We start from the raw sequence: 26909 nt of genomic DNA, 5'->3' as shown, positions 1-26909 counted from the left end.
AGCTGTAATAGGATCATGGGAGAGTGATTGCATACACACATACACTTCACCCAAGTTTTCTTCACACTCCTCCTAATGATGGCTAAAAGGACAAAGTCGTCATTGTTACCCCCTTGTTTGGGAATTCTGGGTCAAGAACAATTGGTGTTTACACAGGCAGTTGCAGGGTCCTTAATGTGCCTGTTAATTAATCAAAGGTCTCCTTAGTCCTAAGTCAGCTCTGTACACCCTATACCGGGTATAGGCAAGTGCGGTCCGACAGAGCCGCAGTCCTGCATTGTTTAGTTCCAACCCTAATCAAACACACCTGAACAAGCTAATCAATGTCTTTAGGATTTAGACATCAGGTTAGATTATCAGTGCTTAGGCTAAAATATGCAGGACTGCGGCTCTCTAGGACCGAACTTGCCTACCCCTGCCCTATACTAAAAAACTACCTTTCAGCATTAGCCATTAGGGTTGAATGACTTTCTTAAGTACAGCTTCTTTTTTTAATGGGGTTTGATGTTTGTATCACTACCACATATAGACTTCTCATATATTTATGCAAGAGCCATTTTCCCTAATTTGCAGATGAATTATCAGCATTTTGCTAAGGTATGCTAGGTACAAGCTCATAGTGAGTAAAAAATAAACAAATGAGGAAAAATATAAAAAGAAATAGTACAACAACATTGGCAATACTACAATTACTACAAAGTATGGTAATAACCATTATTACTATTATTATATATAATATTATTATTATTATTATTATTATTATTATATTAGTAGTAAAGTATAATCAAAGTCTAAGTCAAAAACAAAAAGTATGAGGTAGCAAAATTTCATAAATGTTTTTGCAAATAAAAACGTTTTGTGTAAACCTACAGCATTACATTCAGAGTAGTTAGATTGCTTTAAGAAAATCAGATCCACAGTCTCAGCTCATCGTTTTTGCAGTGCACACATGCAGTGATGAAGTAGCCCTTCTCTTAAGAAGCATCTTTCTCACACCATTACACTATTCACTACAACTGATACGCAAAGCAAAAAATTAATATGTGCAATTAGGCTGGGCTGCAGAGATTTTTTCATTGTATGTGATGTGACATTTGTAGGGCACATGCACAGATCAACGTAAGCCAGACTGACAAATACCTTAACTCTTAGTTTACATTTCAAAATGTTATGGGTCTATCAAAATATGCTCATTCACATATTGAGCTTCAATACATTATTCTCACATTTAAATTCCCTGATCAAAACACGAAAGGTAGGTGATATCATTGATATAAACAACAGCATTAAAGTAAAACAAGAGGATACTTCTTAATGGATCATGAAGATTTATCTTAATTTATCTTAATTTACACTGTCTGTGTAAGAAATCTAGCAATTTTAAAACTGCTTTTATGACAAGGTGCATTTTAGGTAGTTATTGAGAAGGAAATAAAAAAGTGCATATAGTTACACACAAATATATTCACACACCACATAAACTATAATAATGATAACCATTTACATTATGTTTTTTAATATCATTTTTTTTAAATAACAGTGAAATGCACTTGACTGTTGAAAAAATAAATACAGTAGGAAATGAACACATATTCACATCACTCACACAAATATACATGTACTCAGAAAGGTGGACTGGCTTTGTTTAGGTGCGGCAGTTGAATTTTCCTGAGGATTGTAAACCCTACATTACAGTATAGGTCCGAATCCTCAAAAAAAAAATATCAACTCATATTATTTGGAATGGAATGGAAATTATTTATGTGAGTTGCGTTCAAATGAGGTCCTCAAACCCAGTGTAGCAGTAACAGCTAATTTACATCCGCACAAACATGCACCGATACAGAAATTGTTCACCTGTATTAGACAACACACACCCCACACGCATACACACATACTGTATATAGTAACAACATTTGAGAAAAACACAAACGTGCGCACACACCTGCATATAATGTGGAACATTGCATGGGCTCCTCCTTGCAAACCACTTCCCCCACTACCCACCACACATACACTTATACACATCATGTCACATACACGATGCACGACAAGGCGTCACTCACACCACCCAGGAAATTAACTTGACATTTTATGGCAACCAGAGAGAAAAAAATATGGAATGGAAAAAACAAAAGCGTACGAAAGGAATAGATAACATAAACCCTCTCCTGAGCCTCTTCATCATATTCGGCAGGATTTCCACCGATCTGCAATGCAGACGGCACGGAGTGGCCACGGAAAATGAGCTTTTCCGTCCTCACCCGCCTTCCTCCAGAGATGATGCCTGGTCTCTCTTTCTCTCCCACGGCAAATGCTTTCTGTCTATTTTCATATCCAATTCAGTTGGTCCCATTGGTAAGGTTCTGCCTGATGTGAGGTTAACAAAATGAAATAAACGGAAATGGGACAATCTCACCTCAGTCTAAGCTCTCAATTAAAATGATACAGCCGTCCATGTCAGAGAATGAGATGGTATTGAAATGGGGAAGGAGCACTGCTTTGTGGCCGCAAGAGTTTAGTTTTCATATGTGCATGGCGGTTAGAGTCACATTGTCATATTGGCTTTTTTGCACACACACACACGCACGCACGCACACACACACACACACACAATCTAGCATAATACATTTTTTTGCTAAATGAAAAAATATGTCTCTATTTACAATCAAAAATATGACAGACTCTGTCTGCTGTACTGTATGTATGAAGGTTGATCAGGTCCAGAACATTTTGTCCTTGGGGTGGCACTCGCTTCCATGAACCTTAAAGAAAAGATTTGGATGCGTCCATGCATAAGCAGTTCAAAATAATGTATCATCTCTGGATGCTAAGTGAATGGTCACATACACCCGCACACACACACATGCACTTGTCTGACTTGGTGCATCTCTATGGCTGGGTGCTGCACTATTAGACATGCAGCAATGTTAACATCATTATGCATTATTCTGAGTGTCTGTCTGTGCTCCCCCATCTCTTCTCCATTCGCCATATTGTGTCTGAGGAGAGGCCCAGACGTGTGTGTGTGTGTGTGCTACAGACTAACACAGCATTGTGTCTCCTGTCTGGGAACGGGCATTATTTTAACGGCCTCTTTATGAGTTGGTGTGCACAAATCACTTGTTCTTTTTTAAAATGGAAGAAGTGTCAAGCACACACATGCAGACAACCACACCCACTCACACAATTAATATTTGTAGCAATACACCCGTGTGCCACAGCTGCCTTGCAAATAATGCCCAGGCTCTATCACACCTCGAAACAAAAGCACACACTAAAGTGCATACACTCTATAGAAGAAAGAAAGAAAGAAAGAAAGAAAGAAAGAAAGAAAGAAAGAAAGAAAGAAAGAAAGAAAGAAAGAAAGAAATTTTTTGAATGATATTTTCTCAAATGGCATTGAACGGCTAAACTGATATTACTGTCACATGAGTGTTTACTTATTACACTTCATAAAATTTAATAAGCTGTGAATCTCATCAAGTCCTATTTTCTGAATGTTAGTGAAAAAGGGACTGTGATATTTGAAGTATTTCTCATTTGGAAATGAAAAGCCATTGACACACTTGTAAAATGTCATAAGATCTGATCAAGATGAACTGACCTCAATTTTAACACAAAAATGTATTAGGTTGAGAGAACAAAAACTGTTTGAAATTCCATTAACTCCATTTTAAGAAGAATAAGTTGTGTCTAATGTTATCTAATAAAGTAGTTAAAAATGCTTTATTAAAATATTTATTTTGAGTTTTTAAATAATTTACATTACATATAATTTGGTATTTAATTTGGTATATACAATAAATACATGGCTGTCTCATTCTACTGCTGATTCTTGATAAAGAGTTTATAAAGGGCTTAAATATCAAAAAATTTCTTTAAACCTCAAATCTGGCATTCCGGGGAAATTCTTAAAACAATGTGTCTGGAATATATTTGTAAACAATCAGTGCATTTGCAGCTAACCTTACCTACTGCCTTTCCTCTCCCTCCCCTCTCAACTGCTTCCCATTGCAGCTTGAAATCTGCATACATTTGCATGTCATTACCATGTGCACATTCTTTGTTCTCAGAGGGAAAGGATGAAGTGGGTTACATTTGGATATTAAATGAATGTAAAAGTGCTTCATCATTCGTAGTCATACATTCGATAACTAGCTTTTCGAAAAAAGAATAAATTTTTTTTGAAATATTAATCAAGTGGAAAAGGGGTGATTATAAAGGAACTCTGTAAAAGCTGGAATATGTGGGGTAAGACTACCATTAGAATTTGAAATGTTTATATCAGAAATTGCATTCTACTAAACTAAAGCATTTTGTTATTCTTAAATGTACTTTTTTTTCACATGCTTTATTTAAGCATACTTAAGTAATACTGAAATTGTCTTTTAAAGTACCATATTCATTCTAATGTGTCACATATAACACAGCGATATGGGGGATTTGATACACAGAAAAGGAATGGCGCATGCAGTAAACTGACTATCTATTGTCCTCATGGGCGCTTCGCTTTGTGGTGCGGCCAACTCTAATCATGCAAATGCAGGCACCAGACTTCATTAGCTCCTCAGGGCTAACGCTAATCACACTACAGGAAGGCACAAGAGAGGAGGGGCTGCAGAGTACACATAAACAGTCAGGCATCGTCTGTGAGGTGCTGATTTACAGGTATAGTGTGCTGATAGCCCGCATGCAAAGTGTTCTTTTATGCATTTTTCTTGTATTTTCAAACCTTGATAGTCAGCTTTCCAGGTATGCAAATGCAGAGTTTGTGGGGGGTTTGTAATAATTTTGGTGTATGCTGCATATAAAGAGTATGTATTAAAAGGATAAATGACATGAAAAGATTTGAGAAAGAGTTAGACAATTAAAGTGAATGGTTTCATTGTGTGTGTTTCTGAAGTATAATCTATACTGTTGATAAAGCAAAATTCTGACATAAATGATTTAAGACTTATGCTGAAACGGGTTTGTCATGTGATAAAAAATATGATTCAACAAGATGTTTGTTAGGTAAATATTCACAAGAACAGCAAAAGGTTCATGCTAATAGACTATGGATTCATTGGTATAAAATAGTATATTTAATGTAGGCCTATATGAAAACCTTTTAACCTCTTTTTTCTTCATTTACTGCATATGATGTGTTAAAGGAGATCACACTGTAAAAAAAGTGCTTTGCTCTCATTGTGCAGTACACGCCCAATTTTGTGTCAATTTATTTTTGTTCTTAAACTGAACTTATGATATTTTCTATAAAGTCTAGATATATTCTCTACCCCTAAACCCGAACCAAACGCTTAAAAAGATTTAGTGGCATATTTAGATGATCAGAAAAATATTATACAGTATTTTTTTTTATGCCAAGTTTCTCATAAAGACCATTGGTTGGTCTATACCATTAATGGTTCCACAATGCAGGGAATTTTAGGATTAAATATTTTTGTGGGCACCAGTAGCACATGCACAGTAGACACTAAAATGCGATCATATTAACTGTACACTTGCCGGACAGTTCATCTATCTTAAATAACTCACCTTGTGTTGGTCTATCAGTCGGTAACGTTCATGCCAGTTCCTTGTTGTTTACTTCAAACGTGTGTAATGGTCACATTTCCTTGTTTTAACCCTGCAACACAGAAGAAATGTGGAAATTTTGTCTACTATGCATTATAAACATTTAAAATAAATTTTAGTACATCAATGTCCATTCAGTTTTATGAAATAAAATATTTAAAAAGTGCAGTCAAGCATTCTGTAAAAGCAATCAAGAAAACAGAAAAGAAACAGAACCAAGCATCTATGTGAAATGTGTGTGTGTGGCTGCTGTTGCAGATCAGTAAGTCGTTTACATATACAAGGCTGTGTTGGAAGAGGGTGGGGAAACTCAGGCTGCCACTGTGATGTTGTAATGATTACTTTGAGAGTTTAGACATGGATGAAATCAAGGCAAGTTTACTGCCCCCATCTCTCAAGAATATGATCAGGGATAAACAGTGCACCATCCCCAGAGGTCCAGAAGGACACACTGCCCATAACTTGCTGCAGATATTGTAACAAGCATTGCAGTGATCTGGATGGAGTTTGCCACTGTTGATATTTTTGTAGAAATTTCTCTTTTATATGCAGAAAACTGGCAGAAGTTGTATGTATTTTTAACTCAATGCATCTTTCTGGCCAGAAGCACCTAAGATTTATTTATTATATATGTAATAAATACTGTACTGCTCTGCTGTACTCAATCTGATCCAAGTTCTGATATTTTTTGTATGTATTAAGCTAAAGTTAACTTTTACATTTAGATGATGTTTCTGTGTATAAACAGCATTGTAGTTCTCAAATGCTGACAGCTTAATAGGCTGCTTTTGGATGGTTTAGGTGATATATGCAGGTGTTACATTTATAGAGTAAAAAGCAAACCTACGAAGTAACATTGGCTTTACCTACTGCCAGAGAGCTGCAGCTTTACAAGCAAATGTATTTTTATGTCCACTTTAGGAGTCTCTACATTGCAACATAATGCTTACTAGATGTGTTTTGTTTGTTTGTTTTGTATATTCTTACCCTGATTCTTACCCTTTTTTAAAAACACATAATTTAGTTGTGTTTTTTGGGGGGCCATTAACAAAACAGAACAAGCAGAAATGATTTCTAAACCATATTGATTTCAACAAAACAAGTTATCCTTTTTGTAAACCTGTGTGCAGTGTGTGTTATCTCCAGAACCTCACAAAGCAACATAGGGCCATGTCCATATGGAGGGAGTTCTCTCCTGACACATGTCAGAACCAGAGTGACAGCTGTCAGGTTTTATTAAGCTTCTGTGTTCGCCTGGCTTGATCCTTTGACTTTGCCACTATATGCTGCACAGTGCATCCCACACAAAAAGTTTTTTATCACATAAACTATATTATGTTTGCTGGTACCTGTTAGTAACATATGGCTGATTAAAAGAAGAAAAAGACCATTTGTGCCCCTCTCACTTGTTAAGTTGTTATAAGAACTTTATTACACCTTACTTACTAATTAATATCACTGTAGTAACACCTACAGTTATTTTTAATGAGTCAACTTAACTGCTTTTATGCTAAACATGAATGCAAAAAGTAAATAAACAGCAATCAAGTTTAATAAAAAAATGCATTAATTTACTGTTTTAAGGTAACAAAATGTACTTTGTACTCATTGCAATGGCAAATCTGACAAAAAACATGGCAGTATTTCTGTTTCACTTCTACCCACATGTAACAGCAGTAGCTGATTGTTTCTGCTCCTAAATGATAAAATAAGAGCACAGTCAGAATTTCTGGATGTATTTATTGACTATTATAAAATGAATGCTTCTATGCTTTTCAATACATTTATAAAATTTGCCATGGTTATAGGGAGTAGATATCAATAATTACGCTACTGTAGGTGGCTAAGCACAAAAAGCTAGAAGTCTCTGTGTGTTTGTATTGCATGCAGTACGATGAAATCGAGGTCCATTTATGCTCTTGATGTTGGCAGTCTTTAAGTCCTCCCCAAAAATCCAAATACTTTAAAGCTTCTAAATAACACAGAGCTTACTCAAATGCCATTTTACATCTAAAGATGTTAACATTTAGCCTAAAAAAATTATTAGACATTTTGTGGGCAATACTTTGTGTCCGTGTACACAGAAATTATCAGGACTGTGTGGTTAGTTGTTACTCAGCCCAAATAACTTTTTAGTACAAAATACTAGTTTTTAAATTTAGACCACAAGATAACTTTGTTTCCTGACATTAGAAAACATGCAGGAATTTAATTACACTTAACCCAGCTCTCATAACAGCTTGAGGGGGGGATATAGGTTGCGCACATCAGGTATAAGTGTGAAGCCCTTTTCACACAGAAATTCCGTAAAATACACATAAAATGCATCCTGGATTTTTCCGGAATGGTTAGAGTTTTTGTTTGTTCACACTGCCAAGCGGCATCTGATGGTCCCGGAAAGACACGTGACCTGTTGAAAGTCCCGCCCTCTCTTCTACGCAGCGTCTGAAGTTTGCATATTTTATATTATTTCTCTCTCCAGAAACACCTCGTGTGCATTTTTGTTTATAATTAGACTACAAAGGAGCACGTGAACGCACAGTTATATGCTGGTGAATGATCTCAGCTTTAGAGTGGATATTTGACATGCAGTTATTTTCGTTTATTATAGCTCAAATGAGCACGTGACGCGGTATTCTTTTATTCTGCTGAATGATCTCCGTTTCAACGCAGTAAGTAACGAGCTAACTTACCTGATATCTGCTTCAGTCCAGTTTGCTGACATTTCTTGTCGTAAATGTTGTAAATCACTCATTTTAAAGAGTTGAACCAACTTCATGTTGCCATGACACGCGCGTCCTCACTACGGCACGTGCGTCATTGTTTATGCGTCTCATATATAATTTCCTGATAACTGCTTCAATCTAGTTTGCAACATTTCTCGTGGTGAATGTTTAAATGCATGTTATCTCTCGTTGTAAGGAGCTGAACCATAACTTGTGTTGTGATGATGACGCGCGCGTCCTCACTACGACACGCCCTTTAGGGCATTCTTGCGGCTCCTTGTTCACACAGAGGGTTACCCGCGTATCTTACTAGGTCCTCTTTCCGGCAACGATCCCAGAAGTTTAACGGAACGAGTTTTTGTTCACACAGACGCTTGTCTGGCAATTTTACGGGTATTTTCTGGGACCAGAGGTCTGTGTGAATGGGGTTTGAGTGTGTGGGTGGATGCTAGAGGTAGGGAGTTTTGCTGACACCTCTGTTGCCCACTTTCACGCTAATTAACACTTCTCAGATCTACTGGCTGATGGTAGTCTACATGACAGGCCCAAGAGGACATTTGCACAGACCTTTCGTACCTCAACAATCTGTGCAGATAAAGGTACACATAATACTTTCATTGCTACAAATACAATGCTACAATATACAGTGTACATGCAACCAATCTGATGTAATCATATTATGCACAAATATGAGTAACAATACAAAGTATGTGAAACATATTTTCACATTATCATCCCTACAGGTCATCAGCACCAAAAGCTCATGCAGTCTTAAACACAGCTCTGTCTGAAGTTGGAAAACATGTGACCATGGCGGTCTCCATGAAAATACTTCACTGACAGTCTTCAGGGTAATACCATGACTTTTGATGTTTTTCTCCACATATTGAATTCAGAGGACTTTAAAAGAAGCACATTATTCTCTGACAACTCGAGTCACTCCTGCTGATGGAAGAATATAGGACAGTTAAAGATGCCCGACATAAAACTAACACTCTGCTTAGGCTTCTACTATAAACCTTTATTTGCATTCAGGCATTACACTGGTGAGATACAAAAGGCTCTGGGAACCTTTGCTTTCTCTGAGCAAAAATGTATACACATAATTTTACTTTGAGCCTTTTTGTGAGTAGTTTGATATGTCCGCTCATACCATCATGCAAAGCTAAATTCTATGTTTTTAATGGTCAGTATGCAGGTGATATACAAGAAACTAAGCATTTCTACCAATCTTTCCTTGGCTGTGTCAGGAGGATGTGCAAAGATGAAAGGTAATGCAAATGGAAGTGTCATACAGCGATTTCTATTCCAGACTGCCACCTTAGAAATAATTAAGACAGTGGAATGGAGGTAGCCCAGGTGAGACATAGCGATTCCTGTGAGTGATTCTTGTTTTAAGACAGCAACCAACATTTCACAACACTCTGTAAATGTTACAACAGCTCTCAATGTCCATAAAATGTATGCAGTGGGTATTCTAATGTCATTTTAGTCGCATAAAGAGTAATCATTGTCAAGAATAAATATATAAATAACAGCACACGATGGAAATTGATGACGACTGTAATGATTAAATTTCAACATGTCAAAACATGTAAAATCCACATGAATTTGCATTTCTTTTGTACGCTTTGTAGCCAATGGCTGTGCTCCAGTAAAAAGCTAATAAATATTCACTTAGAATTTTACAATCATACAGAGCTAAAGATGAATGCAAAGTGGATGAAATGCAGAGGATTCCATGCTGTGTTGGAATATGGCGTGTGTATTGTGGTGGCTTGCCATAACCATTTCGCATATCTTGCCAAAAATAGTGGGTTTATGCAAATGGTTTCTCTTGATGTGCACATTGTCATCGATGCTAGCTAATTACACAATTTCCGAGCCTGATTATGCAAAAGCAGTTCTGGCGTATTTGAAAATGCAAGGTCGGCTTGCAATCAAGCACGTTCCAGCAGACATTTTAGGTCTATGCCTTCCGCATGCTCACCACTGCTAAATTCTTTAAGATGGTGGCACCTTGAAGGAAATGCTACAGCGCTGACGGAGCCCAACCCACCTCCTCCTTACCCAGAGTCTGCAATGCGATTCTGGCCAGATTGTGGGGCACACTTTGCCTACCCCACCTACCAGATACATTTTTAATTCTTCACATCACTAATAAGGATATTATGCATAAAGTGTGGTGCTTCCGCTTGTATGCATTAAAGTCCACGCGCATTAAATTTGCATAGATGTGAGTTATTCAAATGTACGCATGCTAACGTGCAGCTCTTACTCTTTGTTGTGCTACATTACTGACACATATGAAAAAAAGCATTCTTTTGATTTTAATTCATACATGAAGAAAAACATTTATTTTGCTACAAAATTAAGTGGCCCAGCCTTTATTTGATTGATTCATCTAAACTAAACAATAACAGTTTTAATGTGTCATTTGTTTTTTGCAAGAGGCCTGCTATTATGCAGAATTTGAATTATATTTTTTTACTCCTGAAAGAAAGATTTACAATGAAATATGTCCCAAAAGAGTCATTAAATGTTTTGAACATTAAGTTAAGTGAGTATTTATATTGGTTTATTTATCAAATTTCCATAACCTAGATATAGCAGCAGTGATACAACTGAGATTCTGCCAATCAGCTACACTTTAACAGAACAAAACATCACAGATAGGCCTACATTCTGTGTCATTGCACTGTAATTGGACAAATCACTTCTGGTCATAAAATACCATTTTATAACTGGTATAGCTAGCTCTGTGTATTAACAATTGAAGAGCTCATATGCAAAACCATTCAAGTGTGTCTGACATGTTTTCTTGTAAATGAGCACTATTTATAAGACTTTTAATGGTATTTCTTTATGACCTGTGGCTTGGATTAAGCTAATTTTAAGTGAAAGTATTTGATGAATGTATAATATGTGCAGACAACATTTTGACAAAGGTGGCGTTTAGAGGGTTTTGCACACACCGAACTGATGAACTGGATGAAAAATAATGGCTGCTTTTTATGATAAAGGCGCAAATAGTAAATGCAAATAAATTATAACTTCTATTTTAATTTGTGAGAAAATGTAGGCTATTTACTTGGCTAAACTGACTATACTGATAGCTACTCTATATCCACTATCTTTTTTCAGAAGATTATTTCAATTTACAGTCTGATCTCATCATTCTGATGATACAGCAATCTAAACTAAACAATATTACTGAGGATTATCGATAAAATGAATCTTGAAACTAAGGATAAATTTGCTATCATGCTACAGGATTAATCTATTTTAACATATTTTACTAGGTCTGTTAGCTTCACTGCAGATGCTTTCATGAAAGTGTGCATTGATTCTGTGCCCATCTAATAAACCAGGATTCAGGATACCAGACTGTTGTGTAACATAACTATATTCAAAATTACAGACCTAAGTAAAGCCAAATGTGAATGCAAAATGCTCACATAAATTCAACACAGAGTGTACTGCTATTACACTTAAAGAACCACATGTATTGGGGCTTCTCCTCTTACTAATACAAAAGCACACATATATATAAAACATGTCCTGCTTTTGCACACTGCCATCATACGCATGTGAAATCAGCCCCTGTTGCCACAGCGACTCCAACCAGGGGAACAACACGGTACATGTGATCTGGTCGAAAAAGGGTGGGACTATGGGATGCCTCGTGCCAACATGTATCTGCTTTTTTAACATCTTAGGCCATTTTGAAGCACTTTATTGCATTAGTTGGCAACTTAAAAACTATAAGCATGCTAGTTAATCAGTTTTCCTATAGGTGAAAAACAACAATGCTGCATTATCTTTTTAAAACAAGATCAGCAAGTATACTCACTTCCAAATAATTTGATCAATTTCAGCACCAATTTAATCAATGTGTATCACTAAATGTAAATGCAGTGTTTGGTAATTGCAAACAGAAAATAAATGTGAATATTGCCTTAATATATATATATATATATATATATATATATATATATATATATATATATATATATATGTATGTATGTATTTTACGAAATATATGTTTAAATCAGTGGTGTAAGTCACCAGAGGAAGATATATATATATATCACAAACTTTCTTCAGCTTAAAAGCATATTATGTTTACATCAATCATGAAAGAATGGCACTGAGGACAAAGGTGTTATATTTAACAGGTTAAGCATCCAACGAATTATTTTTATACTTGAAAAAAGTAAATCCTCTTTGAGTAAAAAAAAACATTCAAACCTTGAAAATTCATCAAATGCTAACAGTTTAATTAGTACAGTAAGACAACTGTGCAGACGTACTAAGTTCTGTGACTGAGAGCAGAAAGAGGAAGTGGAGGATCCAAAAATATGAAGATTGCCTACCCAATGAATACTGATAAGCTGCCATGGTCGTCATGGTTATACTATACAGCCAATTACAAGACAGCAATATGCCTGCACTGTCACACACACACACACAGACATACACATAGGAAATGGTCCATTCATAGAGCTGTTGGCAGCTTGCTTACTATATGAAAATTAATATTTAAACGGAACCTTGAAGTTCATCCCCTTTTAGGTCTAGATAGATATTTCAATAAATCTTGAAACTATATAAATTATATTTTAAAATCAAGTTCACCTATCACAAGTTATTCCTCATAAAGAGAACAAAAATTATGAAATGCAGTGCTGTCATCACAAACACACACACACACACACACACACACACACACACACACACACACACACACACACACACACACACACACACACACTATATGTCTCTAAAAGCATGTGAAATAGTAATAAAAGTAGATACAATATTTTGCAAACATTAAACACTATATTTAACCCTTTCAGCAGTACACATTAAATCGTAATGCAGGAATTTTTTATAGATTGACTGTCAAGCCTTGGTGCATACAAAAGTGTTCAGTAGATAGATGAAACAAGGCGGCATATTTCCCTAAAATGAATTAGTATGACTTTGGCTGGTATGCATAAAATATAAATATTCTAAATTTATAGTTTATTTAGTAATTTGACATAACAGGTGCAATGAAATGGATGTTTCAGTTCAAGTTTGTAATACACCATTTATGTCTTGTCTTGAAAGCAATAATTCATATAAATGAGTTGGAAATTCAGTGCAATATCTAAATATTCTACATTTATTTCACAAAACGGCCCTGTACAAAGCTGTGACGGCTTCTAGCTGATAAATACAGTATGTAATAATAATAATAATAATAATAATAACAACAATAATAAAACGTGTCAAACGTTTACATGCATTAAGGTGACTGGGTTAATTAGAGCATGTTTGTGAACATAATTAGTCTATAACTAACTTGTGTGGGGCCTATAAAATATCTAATGCAAATGTCTACACCTATGTCATATAAATACAAAAATGTTAGAATAAAGAAACTGTGTCTAACCCCAACGCCAGGTGACAACTGTTTAAACTGTTTAATTTCGCGTACACTGTTTAATATGCGTAATCTAACCCTAAACCGACGCGAAAATGGTAAGAAAATAGGAAAGAGAATGCAACGGACGTAATAGTATTGAAGTCCCCAGTTCGTCAAAAAATGACGCGAAAGGTATACCCTCGGCGTAACATATTGACGCATGGTCAAGTGCGTCAAATATTGACGCCATGGGCATGAGGATGTGTAGAATACTGAGATGGTGTTAAGCCTCACAAAAAAATCTCACACTTCTCAAGTTCACATACAATCAAGAACAATAGTGGTGATGTCATCTTTTGAACCAAGTCTATGACAGACCTGCAATAAAGATCTGCTTAAAACTCTAAATAAATAACCTTTCTATCCATGACGGCTTCCCACACTTACATTTAGCACACAAACAGTGTATATAGCATGCGCGTGAGATATTCACAGCCGTTACACTACTGTTCTGGGTTGGGGCCCGCGTCTGCTGAGTCTGGGAACGGCCGCCGCTTTCTAAAGGGATGCAGATGAGTCGGGTGCACTTGACATCTTTTCATGACCCATGTCGCCCCCCTGCCCCCCACCCCGCCGGCGCTGTCTGTCATATTCTGGATAGGGCCGTGGCATTGCCACTTGCCCTCGAGCGTGGGAATGAGAGCGTCCAGTCGTTCACATCTACTGCGCTCCGTTTAACGGAATCAATTAAGGAGGACCGACCCCCTCGCTCCCCATGTGCCCACCCCTTTTCATTTTTGTCAGCTCTCCCTATATGTCCTAATTATTTCAGTTTGGGATGCCAGCGCCGTTTCCTGGCCAAAGGCGACCGAGCTGAAATAAATAGTGAGCACGTGGGTTCATCTCTAACAGTCAGTCAATCGGTGAGATCATATACGCTGGACTATTTTCTACTAATAGTATTTTCTTATCTTAGCTAAAACAATACTTTACTGTCAAACTTTCAGTTTGTTGGGTTTAACTATTTTCAGTAACCTGTATTTCAACCAATACAGTGCGCGCATGATTTTAAAGCAACCCCAATACCAAACAAAACCTATGTCAAAACTAAATTCTTAAATGACATTTTGTTTAATAGTTTTACAATTAATTATCAGAGTTTCCGTATATTGTTATTCTTTTAAAAAGATCTTCCTTTTATTTATCATCCAGAGTTTTCGAAGAGCCAGGAGGCAGTTTTTACTTTCGGTTATCTAGCTTTATGAAGTCCAACATACTCATACAGCTAGATAACCAAAGATAACAACTCGCTTCCAATTCCACAACTGTAATCCTCCGTGTCTTGTGTAAAAATATATCCAGGCGAAGTTGCTAAAAAAGAATAAAAAGCATGGAACTTCTCGACTGCCAACTCATCCAGTTTCAAAGTTATTAAAAGTTCACTTCACGGTTAAAAAGAAGAATTAATTAAAACGAATAACCGTTTCTTCACAGGGTAATAAAGATCAAAACGGAAGCCATAATCCATTTGACATCGGTGCACTTAACGTTAAAACAATAAGAGTGGAGTGAGGGAGCCTGCCGAATAAGAAGCAGTCATCCTCGCACAGGCCATCATTTGCATTGCAAATTACCTCCCGATCTCACAAAAGCCTCCTTTGGCTCTATTAAATCGTGGCAGCAGCGGCGATAGATATCCCACGGAACCGGCAGCGAGATTATACAAAGGAAAAATCCGATTTCCGAAGAAAAAAGTGCACAAGGAAATAACATCGCGTTTTCTTTCGGCACTTTATGGATAGATCTCGCTCTTATTTTTGGCTGAGTGGTGGCAGGTTGTCCGTTCACGGATGAGATCGGAAACGCCACAGATCCCCGAGAGCTGCTATAAGCGAGACGAGAGGAGGATTGTGTTGCTGCTGCCAGCGGTCTGAGAAAGGGAACAGGGCCACATCTCGAGGAGTGGGGGGGCGGAGGGGGTAAGCGGAGGACGGGCTTCCAATACCAAAATATGGACCAGCTAGAGAAGGTCAAAGGTCTCTGACCACGGGAGTGTAAGGCAATGATGATGATGCAATTAGAAATCTCCAGAGTGCGTTTGTATCAGGTTGAGGCTGCAATCCTCGCGCACTTTTGCTGAACACGTAAATAAATTTCTTGCCAACATTGTGGCGACAGTCGAGCTTAATGTAAGTAGTTGAGAAGAAATAACAACTGTTCTGATTCGCGGGGCTTAAAGACTGAATTAAAATGTTTTGCCACAATTCTTGAACTGCCACTTAATAACTAAAGTTTAGTATAGCAGAGCCAGTCCCATCGTATAGCATCGATGTCAGCTTGTTCTGACCGTGGGTTTTTAGAATATCTATTTTCAAACGAATGCTTAATGCGTTTGATTGTTTAATGCCTGTGACAGCTTTAAAATAAGTGCAGTAAATAGATAACAAACCTATCAATCACAGTTCAATTACAGTATAGCCTCGTTCACACAATCTCTCTCTCTCTCTCTCTCTCTCTCTCTCTCTCTCTCTCTCTCTCTCTCTCTCTCTCTCTCTCTCTCTCTCTCTCTCTCTCTCTCTCTCTCTCTGTGGTGTGTGTGTGTGTGTGTGTGTGTGTGTGTGTGTGTGTGTGTGTGTGTGTACCTGGTAATTATCACGTTGTGGGGACCAATTGTCCCCACAAAGATAGGAATACCAGTGTTTTTGTGACCTTGTGGGGACATTTTGATGTCCCCATGAGGAAACAAGCTTATAAATCAAACAAGATGATGTTTATTGAAAATCTAAGGTACAAGAAAGGTTTTAGTGATGGTTGGGGTTAGGGAATGGGGTAGGTAAGGGGAATAGAATATACAGTTTGTATGGTATAAAATGCATTACGTCTATGGAATGTCCCCACAAAACATGGAAACCAGAATGTGTGTGTGTGTGTGTGTGTACCTGGTAATTATCACGTTGTGAGGACCAATTGTCCCCACAAAGATAGGAATACCAGTGTTTTTGTGACCTTGTGGGGACATTTTGATGTCCCCATGAGGAAACAAGCTTATAAATCAAACAAGATGATGTTTATTGAAAATCTAAGGTACAAGAAAGGTTTTTGTGATGGTTGGGGTTAGGGAATGGGGCAGGTAAGGGGAATAGAATATACAGTTTGTATGGTATAAAATGCATTACGTCTATGGAATGTCCCCACAAAACATGGAAACCAAAATGTGTGTGTGTGTGTGTGTGTGTGTGTGTGTGTGTGTGTGTGTGTGTGTGTGTGTGTGTGTGTGCGTGTACCTGGTAATTATCACGTTGTGGGGACCAATTGTCCCCACAAAGATAGGAATACCAGTGTTTTTGTGACCTTGTGGGGACATTTTAATGTCCCCATGAGGAAACAAGCTTATAAATCAAACAAGATGATGTTTATTGAAAATCTAAGGTACAAGAAAGGTTTTTGTGATGGTTGGGGTTAGGGAATGGGGCAGGTAAGGGGAATAGAATATACAGTTTGTATGGTATAAAATGCATTACGTCTATGGAATGTCCCCACAAAACATGGAAACCAGAATGCGTGTGTGTGTGTGTGTGTGTGTGTGTGTGTGTGTGTGTGTGTGTGTGTGTGCGTGCGTGCGTGCGTGCGTGCGTGCGTGCGTGCGTGCGTGCGTGCGTGTGTGTGTGTGTGTTTGTAAAGAGGGCGCTCAAGACATAAAGCTGAAAAACTTGCTCAATTAAATTGTCTTTAACAATTAATTTTCACCTAGTTCCACCGATATCTGCCACTGATATCAGCACATATAATTTTTTTTAAAAGTCACTCATTTTTAAAAGTCACTATATTAGGCAAACAGACATGACAAATCGTAAAGGACAGATGGTGTAATAGCATGCTTGCTTTTTGAACACATTAGCCCTCATTCAAATACATGTTTGATATTGCGGTTTGCGTTGGTCTTCTATGAGAAGCCATGTTATTATTATATAAGAAACAGAATTTGATTTAAAGAATAATACAAAACAATAGCAACAGAAAGTACAATTTATAAAAAAAAATTGCAGAAAATTACATTATTTAACTGAATAGGACATGTAATGTAGTAACAAAGCAAAATGAATTAAAAAAAATTTTCAGTGAATAACCAAGTCAATAACCTTTTTAAATGAACTAGAAACTCTGCATGTGCCATGCAATATCTAAATACTGACGTTTAATAAACTTTACATTTCATCGAAAAATACATTTCTATTTGTGTGATAGAAAATAAAAGATGTCTAATGTACGACTTGAAAACACTGTCTAGCCATAACACCATTACAACTTAACAACTTCTCAGAAACTTTATATGAATTGTTGTAGACCATGGCCTTCAGAAAATACCTGCTAGGTTCATACCTGGACAATTAACTCAAAGGTAGATTTTTCAAACAAGCACCTAATATTTTCTATTGGCCCTAAATAAAGAAGTTGAGAAAGGTCTCCAGCTGTACTCACTTGAGCAAAGGTTAGTCGACGTGACCAGACGCTACTCTCCTGCTGTAGGTCTCAATAACAACCCGACATGCATGGGAAGTTTTCGGTTTAAAATTGCCGCTAATACTCAGTTGATTACGCGTGCATGAGCCGTCGTGATCCTCACAAGAGCACAAACCAAGCGCACGAGAACGACAGCTATACAGTATAAGCTAGGACCAGTGAGATGGGGAAAGAGGGAGGAGGGGTTGTGAAGTTTCCCATAACCTATTTGTCTGCAGTACCAAATAGAAAAGTGCACTGTTGAGCAGAGAAGGTCGGCATGTTTTTCCCCCTTTTCTTTCCTTTTCTTTTTTTCACGAAGGGTGTTTGGGAGGGGGCACTCCTCTCTTTGAAAGAAAGGACGTGCTCTGAAATTCAAACAAGTTCGCCAGGTCTTTTGTTGGACTTAATCTGAGGAGGCATTGTTCCTCTATTGGCGTGGACTAGTCCCGAGTTCCCAGACCAGGTTACGGTTTGACTGCGGTAATTAATTTGCTCCGAGTGCTTCTACCCAATACGTTTTGACTGACGGAACGCAAAGGGCAGCTTTGCCACTGAGAGGACATAATTAGCTTGGAAAAAAATTCACATCAATATCTAAACATGGCTTGTGAATTAAAGTAATTTTTTTAAACTTTCAAGTCCATTATAAAATCAAGAGCACCAACACGCAGGGCCATAGATGTATTATAAGCCTACATGTAATAATGTACAGTAATATATGTCACATTATTATTATTCAAAAAGCATTTATTTTCAAATAACTATTGTTCTGTGAGCCTAGACGTTTCAAAATTACGTCGTTCAATTCTAAATCATTTTCAATCCTCAATTATTGATAGCCTTTCGGTTTATGTAAAACGAATTACGAATTCACGTTAAGATTTTATAACGAGGTCACGTCCAATGACGTAGCAAGTCTATCGGCTATGTGCAGCCATATTTAAATACATCAGGGAAATTAGCGCATAAAATATGCAAATCCCCCAACATATCCTTTCTTTCAGCAGTCGGAGTAATTTCCCCTCGTCGGGATAGAGGTGGTTCGTTTCTTTTGGGGAAGAATATGTAAGTTGCTGTTTTATTGAAAGGAAGCGCCGTTCTTTTCAGTGAATATTGGACAATATGCAGTAAAGAATAGAAGACTGTTTGCCAGGGAAATCGCCCATCATGCATAATGAGACGTCTGCTCCGCCATTCTTACAGCTTCACCGCAGTTGGTCCTTGTGTGTGTATTATTTTTTATATTGATGCATATTTAAAAGGTACATTTTAATTTTTTGTGCATTTGCTGCGTTGTTTTTTATGTCTTTGGTTGATTCATTTGGCGAAGGTTAGACTTTTCTGCATTTGGAGTTGATGTTGTTTAGCATTGTCTTCGATTCTGTTTAAATGTAATAACTAGAGGAGATGGTTTCGCATGACGTTTTTTCTTATTATTTCATTAGGACTTGTTAATTGACATACTATTTAAAATAGAGTTATATGCATACTAAATAAAGGGATGATTGGAGAACAAAGAAATTTTAACGGCTATAACAAAAAATAAGCAAATTGTTTAAGCAATTAGCAAATTAAGCAAGTTAGAACATTTTTACATAAAATGAAAATATACATAGGTTACGGTTATTATCTAACAAATAGACCAAATTATTAAATGTATTCAATTTCAAGTCCTACATGCGCATTAAAATAAATAACATCAACATACTGCAATTAGACTTTAACCATTTTAAAATCTTATATATATATATATTAAACTTAATTAGTATCATAACAGCCTTAATTTCTTTAGTTACAATTGACATGCGCTGGACTGGTAGCTTAGAAAATAACCAAACAACCAAATATCAAACAGAAGCATTCCTTTTCATTTACATAAACATCATCGACCTTAAAACTTACCCCTAAAGTCATCATTAGGCCAAATATCCGTTTTCCTATTAATATAATTCCTCTCACTCTCGAGGCATGGCTCTTTCCGACTTTTTTGCGCAATAGTAGATGTGTCTCTCATAAAGTTCCTACTCCTAAAGCGTCTGATCTTCATCTTGAGAACCTTTGCTGATCTCGCACCCAACAGAAGTGGTCAGACGAGCACACGTAAAGATTTACTCCCAATGGGTCAACACACGTGCTGTCGTATGCTTGCATGCTGTCCTCAAACAGTCCCTTCACATCTCTTTATGAACAGATATCAAAAAGAGAAATTACACTTACTTGGACTTCTTATGTCACCTTGGCAACTTCATACTGTCCAAAGTGTAGGACGTGTGTGACAGGCCGCGCCTGTTTGCAACACAGCAGGACCGTGATTACCATACTTATGCATATTTAAAACCTATAGGAATTCAAACTTTCCCACAGCTCCCTTTAAGCAATGAAGGGTGTCAATATCTCACGACGCAAATGTGATTTATTTCTTAATATAATAAAAATCTTAATTCAATATATATTATTTATATTGTACGATGGCCTGTTTTAAACAAGCATTAATTGTTTTTGACCGATCATGTGAAGTGCGTATAAATAGGATGCAGTGTGAAAAGTCGTGTATTACGCAAAATTTCAATTTTGCGTGCATATGATATGCCAGTCCTTCAGTTAACTTAATACTGCTCAACTTTTCGTGTCGTTTTGTGTAGCCTATTGTTTTCTCTTTTTCTGTTTTTTAAACCATTGTTGCTTTTGGGGTTAGATTTGGCATTTGCTTTATTAGGTCATTTAATATATAGGTGTATACATGTTTTTGAAACCATGGTCGCTTGGAGATGGTGTTCGAATTGGGGTTTGGTTTAGGATGTCATATTTTAATGTAAAACAAACTTGTTCTTACACTAACTCCAAGCGACAAAAAAAAACAATACATAAAACGACACAAAATGATGCGCTGTATTAAGTGAACCGCAAGGAGTGTCATAAAATTCCAAATTTGCCAGTATTACGCTTGCAATAAATACGCAAATCATGAAAATGGGCTGCTTTGACTTGAATGGAAAATGAAAAGCGCGTTTTAAGTTTTTTAACAGCAGTTAACAACTTTTGACTCTTTATGAGGCCCGAAGTAAACAAAGGAAAAATAATACGGGCGCTTGTATGTTGATTCTATTTCTCTTAATCTTACTTTACATTAGATTAAGGACTGTCATTAGATAAAACGAATAGCAGAATTTTCTTTTATAAGACACATTTTCTCCCTTTTACAGACTACTCTCGCTGTAACAAGATAAAACAATAATAAGGGTATGTTATTCCTGCAGTGATGGAAACAAAAAACCAAAAGTGCAAAACAAAAACAACATCAAAAAACAAACATGTGGAATGCACCGTTAAAAGGTTTTTATCTAAATTACTGTTCGTAATCAAATGTGAACAATTAACGAATAATAACATATTTAGTGTCAATCATTTAAAGTAAGTCTTTAATGTTATGTCTTCTTATACGAAATATTATCTTTTTTTTTCTTTTTGCTATTCTTTCTGTCAAAAATATCACTGTAATAGACATAAAATATAGACGCTATGGAGAAGGCCTATATATGACAAAAAATCCATATTATGTAGCCTACTATATGATATAGAGAATAAATTAAGGAAAAGTCATCTTTACATTTTATAAAACCAACTAATTGCAGTTTTTCCAGATTTCCTTGTTAAAGGGTTACATTTAATTTAGCATGTATTACCACAATTTATAGGCTACTCATTAATTGAAACCTGAATTCTCTAAACGTGTAAATTAATATTTTTTATAATATTCAACGTTTTGATTCAAATTGTAATTGTTTAATGTTTAGCCTTAGTTAATATTCCCTAAAAATGAATGTAACGTGAGAATAATCAACAAAGTGTTTTTATAACACTTGGCGACATCTAGTGGTGTAATGTTCAACAGGGAACTGGTGCAGAAATAAATATGACATAAATATCTAAATGTGGCACAAGCAAAAATGTTTTATACTAAAGATGAATGCTATCTATTAGTTAAAAAAATCTATAATAATGATTAGGCCTAAACTATAATAATCTTCAATATTTCAATATCAAGATAAGACTGTAGGCTGCGCTTTCTGAATTACAAATAGATAAGCTACAGCAGTTTACCAGTAAGCAAACTATAATGATACATAAATAAAAAGTCAGTTTGCCTAAAACTATAGTAGTTTTATAATCCAATACACACAACAGTTGCGCCGCAAGAATATTTATCTGAGCACTACTAAATCAGCAATAATTAGTTTTTTATTATTATTCTGTAGAGCCTGTTAAATTCGTGTAAGTGTCTGTTATTTTCAGCAAATACTACTGTTGTTATTATTATTGTTATTGGCTTTTTTGTGCTGTTGACAAGAAATAGGCTACTCACCTGCAAAGAAATCTAAATCATGTTTATATATTTTGTATTTGTGTTCTAGTTAATGGTAAATATTTGTGAGTCACTACTAAAACTTGACAATGTTAATAAAGATTTCAAAGATTTTTTTTAATCATTCATGCGGAATTTAAACAGGGACTAGAGATGATCTGCGTTTACGAAACGTTGTGGCAAACTCATACCACTACTCAGGCTTAAAGACAATTAATCTTTCATTTACGTTGTAGCAATTTTTTTTTCAAGAATATTAAATGCAATGTATTTACCAATTTAAATAAAGTTAATTGTTTGAGAATTATAAAAAAATATTTGTCTGTGAGTTTTCAATTTTTCCAGATTATTCGCAGTGCAATTAATACACAACCGTTATGATATCTTATATCAGATTAACGTTTAAACCTGCCTTTCACTACACTGTTGGAAAAAAATCAAAATATGTGTCAGTACAGCTGGGCAGTACCTTTTAAAAAGGTACTAAATTGTACCATTAGATACAGGTATAGATTTGGTACCAATATGTAACTTTGACATAATATACAGAGGGAGTTTACTCTTCAGGTGCAAAGTTGTACTTTTAAACGAGTACCGCCCCAGTGACAGTTGGGGTAAAATTTTTGACATTTTGTGTAGGAAACACAGTTTTGACAAAGTTATTTTTGAAATCCTAAATAACTTTGGATATCGTTGTTGTAGCAATGTTATAACATTCATTTTAGGCTCTGGGAGCCAGTAGCAAAATTCCTCTTCATCTGGGGTTAGAATCAGCTTTCTGTAGTAGGCTAATGTGCTTTAACGCTATACGTTTAGGTTTATGCTGCAACACACGCGTGTTGGAAAAATGCAATGGCACTACCATTAGTGTAATAAAAAAAGAAAAACTTGAAACATTACAATGATTGGTAGATTCCTTTATTTTTCGCTCATCATTACTACCCTTATTTGTGACAAGAAACCACACATTTACCAAACGTCAATATATAAATATATAAAGACAAACACAGTATCTGTTTATGAAGGGTAGAATTTCATTTAAAATGTAATTCGTTTCGTGTATTCACATATTTTGTACGATATTTTGTTATTTTATTTATTTTTTGACGTGTATAATATGTATTATGCCATGGTATAAATGGGACCTTTGATAATAAATAACCTGTTGGAACTGATTAAACTTTAAAACCATGTATTTGTTGTGACCTGATTACTGACCATCGTATATTAATAGTCTACTAAAGAATAACTACATTTAAAATGTGATGGTATAAATAAGGGTACAACATATTACCTATTATATTTATATGAAACGTATAGACCACATTACAATACAATTTCATTTAAATTATACTTTGATTCGAATTTTCTCTAACAAATGTTCGATTTTTTTATTTTTCTATAAAAGGGTAAGGTAAGTAGATACATGAAGTTGACCTAATAGAATTAGTCATCGAATACTTCGGAAATTGGAAATGTTATGCTATAATATTTTAGATTAAGAAAAATTTTACAGAAACAATGAACTCCAATGCACAGTTGTCATTTCTTTAAAAACTTCTTATTAAACGATAATATTCATACACAACATAATTATAGCTACACAGTTTGAGCAGAAAAAAATACACAAATACACACATGTAGGCTAATTACAAATGGAAATCTGGGAACGAAAGCAAAATTTAAATAGCCCATTAATACCTTCCAATATGGATGTAGCAATATGTACAATAAATATATCATTGAATACAGAGCAGTTCTTTGTGTTTAGATTTATGCAGATGAAGATAATAAAAAGACCATATGGGCCATCTGAATGACTTGTCATAATGACTTGTAATTTCCTTGCTGAAATTTTTGAAAAACATTAAAGAATGGTGACATCGTGTGGCCAAGTGGAGTCATCGTTTCGTTTCAAGATCCGATTCAGTTGCATTGGACAACTTCAAGTTTTACAAAATAAACATTTTACGATACACACGAGAATAGGCTATAACAAAGAATATTCGTAATAAATGCTATTAATCTCGCATTGGATTGAATGTTGCCACATAATTAGCACTGTCATGTCCAAGAGCAAAAATATCTCCTGAAATACATTCTGCTAGGATGTCATGTTGTTTCATGAAGAACTCATTGATTATGCTAACTAGAATATCGTCAGATAGGTTTAACTGCAAGAAATAATGTGTGTTTGAATCAATGTCACTCATGCAGTATTCATAAGATGACAAATTTTCATCAGATACTGCTGTTAAATTATACAGTATGTGGGATAAAGACTGCTCCTTGAGATCTCCATTGAGCTTTTCATTAAAAGTAGATTGCAGCACAACTTCGTAGTAAAATATATTATGTGTGTGTGTGTGTGTGTGTGTGTGTGTGTGTGTGTGTGTGTGTGTGTGTGTGTGTGTGTGTGTGTGTGTGTGTGTGTGTGTGTGTGTGTGTGTGCGTGTACCTGGTAATTATCACGTTGTGGGGACCAATTGTCCCCACAAAGATAGGAATACCAGTGTTTTTGTGACCTTGTGGGGACATTTTGATGTCCCCATGAGGAAACAAGCTTATAAATCTAACAAGATGATGTTTATTGAAAATCTAAGGTACAAGAAAGGTTTTTGTGATGGTTGGGGTTAGGGAATGGGGCAGGTAAGGGGAATAGAATATACAGTTTGTATGGTATAAAATGCATTACGTCTATGGAATGTCCCCATAAAACATGGAAACCAGAATGCGTGTGTGTGCGTGTGTGTGTGTGTGTGTGTGTGTGTGTGTGTGTGTGTGCGTGCGTGCGTGTGTGTGTGTGTGTGTGTGTGTGTGTGTGTGTGTGCGTGCGTGCGTGCTTTTGCTATATGCTTTTGTGGGCTTTGAATGTGGTGTTACTTGGTCAAGTTTGACCAATGCAAACTTGTAATTGAGGGGAATCTACAACATCAGTCTACACAATAAAAATCACACCAGGACTTCTGTGTAACTAAGAAAGCCAGTAACTTTACTGAATTCTCTGCAAAATACAAATACCTTTTTTAGTCCCAGCAGGAAAAACAATTTTAACCCATACATTGATTTTTACTACATACAGCTGAATCAAGTCCCTTGAGATACAGAGATGTGTTTAATTTAATGACATCTGTCTTCAAGTTGCGACAAAGTCCAGCTTGTGCCGCTGAAAGCCTCTTTCTTAAAAAAAAAAAAAACAAAAACACTCCCTCAATCTTACCCATTGTAGGTTTGTACAAGCTACATTTGTTACTACAGAATTTTTCAGCATTTTTTTTTTTTTATTTATATACTTTATGGAAACAACACTCAAAGAAAGAGGAAAAAAAAGAAAATGATAAAAAATGATGATAGAAAATGAACCGGAGAGTCATAAATGGACAATATACCGTATATAACACATATGGCAATTCACACAATACTGTACATTTACTAGGGGAGAACAATCTCAAATTCTCAACAAGCCCATTTCAGTGAAAGGTAATCTGAAGCTTTGGGAGGGTGAGTCGGAGGTACCAGCCACTAGCATGAAGAAGTTGTGAGCAAACACAATGGTCCTGAATCCAGAAAGGACTGTGAATCTGCAAATGTTTTATCTTTGGTAGAAAAACAGACTAACAGATCAGTATTAAAGAACACAAAACAAACAAACAAACAATAAACCAGCCAAAATCCACTTGATGATATAAGCTTATACAAGCAGTCATGAGGTATCTATGACTGTTCGGTCATATATTTTAATGGTTCAGTGCAATGTTGATTAACGTGACAATGTAAATAATTTTTGTGAATCTTCCACTCTAAAGCAGTGATCGTGTGCTTATTAATAAAGGTCCAAAATATTAGGGTAGTTGGGGAACAAAAAAGTGCTCACGCTGACTCAATCCGGTGGAAAAAAAAATACAATAAGTAACAATGTGCAACTGCACATAACCCCACAAAAGGGAAAAAGTTATAACCATAAATTTTATCATATACACTAGTCAACATTTGAAGTGGATCAAAACCTTTTCTAAAAGTTTTCTTAAAACCAATATCCAATACCCGTTCTTGTTTTAGGACAAATTTGGTGAATGTTTTTGATCCACTTCAAATGTTGACTACTATATATTCATATATTAGAAAGCTATACACAAGCATGTTAATTTCACAGATTTTAAAAAGATTCTTAATATTATTATTCAGTACTTAGAAATGCACTTTTAAAGACAAAACTTCTACAAAGAGAGAGGGAAAAACATTGAGCAAAGCAAGAGTTTACAGTTTCAGATTTCATGGCTTAGGTATTTAAAGCCCAAGGTTCCTCGTTCCTTCTGCTGTCATT

General features: G+C 36.0%; 2 long non-coding RNA genes across 5 annotated transcripts in view; one reads left to right on the top strand and one right to left on the bottom strand.

Moving 5' to 3' along the window:
- The window catches only part of LOC135744718 (uncharacterized), an 86124-nt gene extending 59568 nt beyond the window's left edge, over window positions 1-26556 (bottom strand). For 2 of the 4 annotated variants that reach the window (XR_012336674.1, XR_010530822.2), the window contains exons 1-2: window positions 20125-26556; window positions 5542-5632 (exon numbers count right to left, since the gene is read on the bottom strand). This is a non-coding gene — a long non-coding RNA (uncharacterized lncRNA). Of the gene's footprint in view, window positions 1-5541; window positions 5633-18198; window positions 18467-20124 lie in introns of those variants that run through there. The other 2 variants (XR_012336673.1, XR_010530821.2) reach the window with 2 other exon arrangements.
- On the top strand, window positions 3911-12151 carry LOC135744720 (uncharacterized). Its single transcript, XR_010530824.2, has 3 exons — window positions 3911-4671; window positions 8819-8905; window positions 9050-12151. It is a non-coding gene; the product is annotated as an uncharacterized lncRNA (long non-coding RNA).
- Window positions 26557-26909: the final 353 nt, after the last annotated feature.

This window comes from Paramisgurnus dabryanus, chromosome 5 (assembly GCF_030506205.2).
Source record: "Paramisgurnus dabryanus chromosome 5, PD_genome_1.1, whole genome shotgun sequence".
NCBI lineage: Eukaryota > Metazoa > Chordata > Actinopteri > Cypriniformes > Cobitidae > Paramisgurnus > Paramisgurnus dabryanus.
Note: the sequence above shows the minus strand (reverse complement) of the source record. Positions and strands in the feature narration are given on the sequence as shown.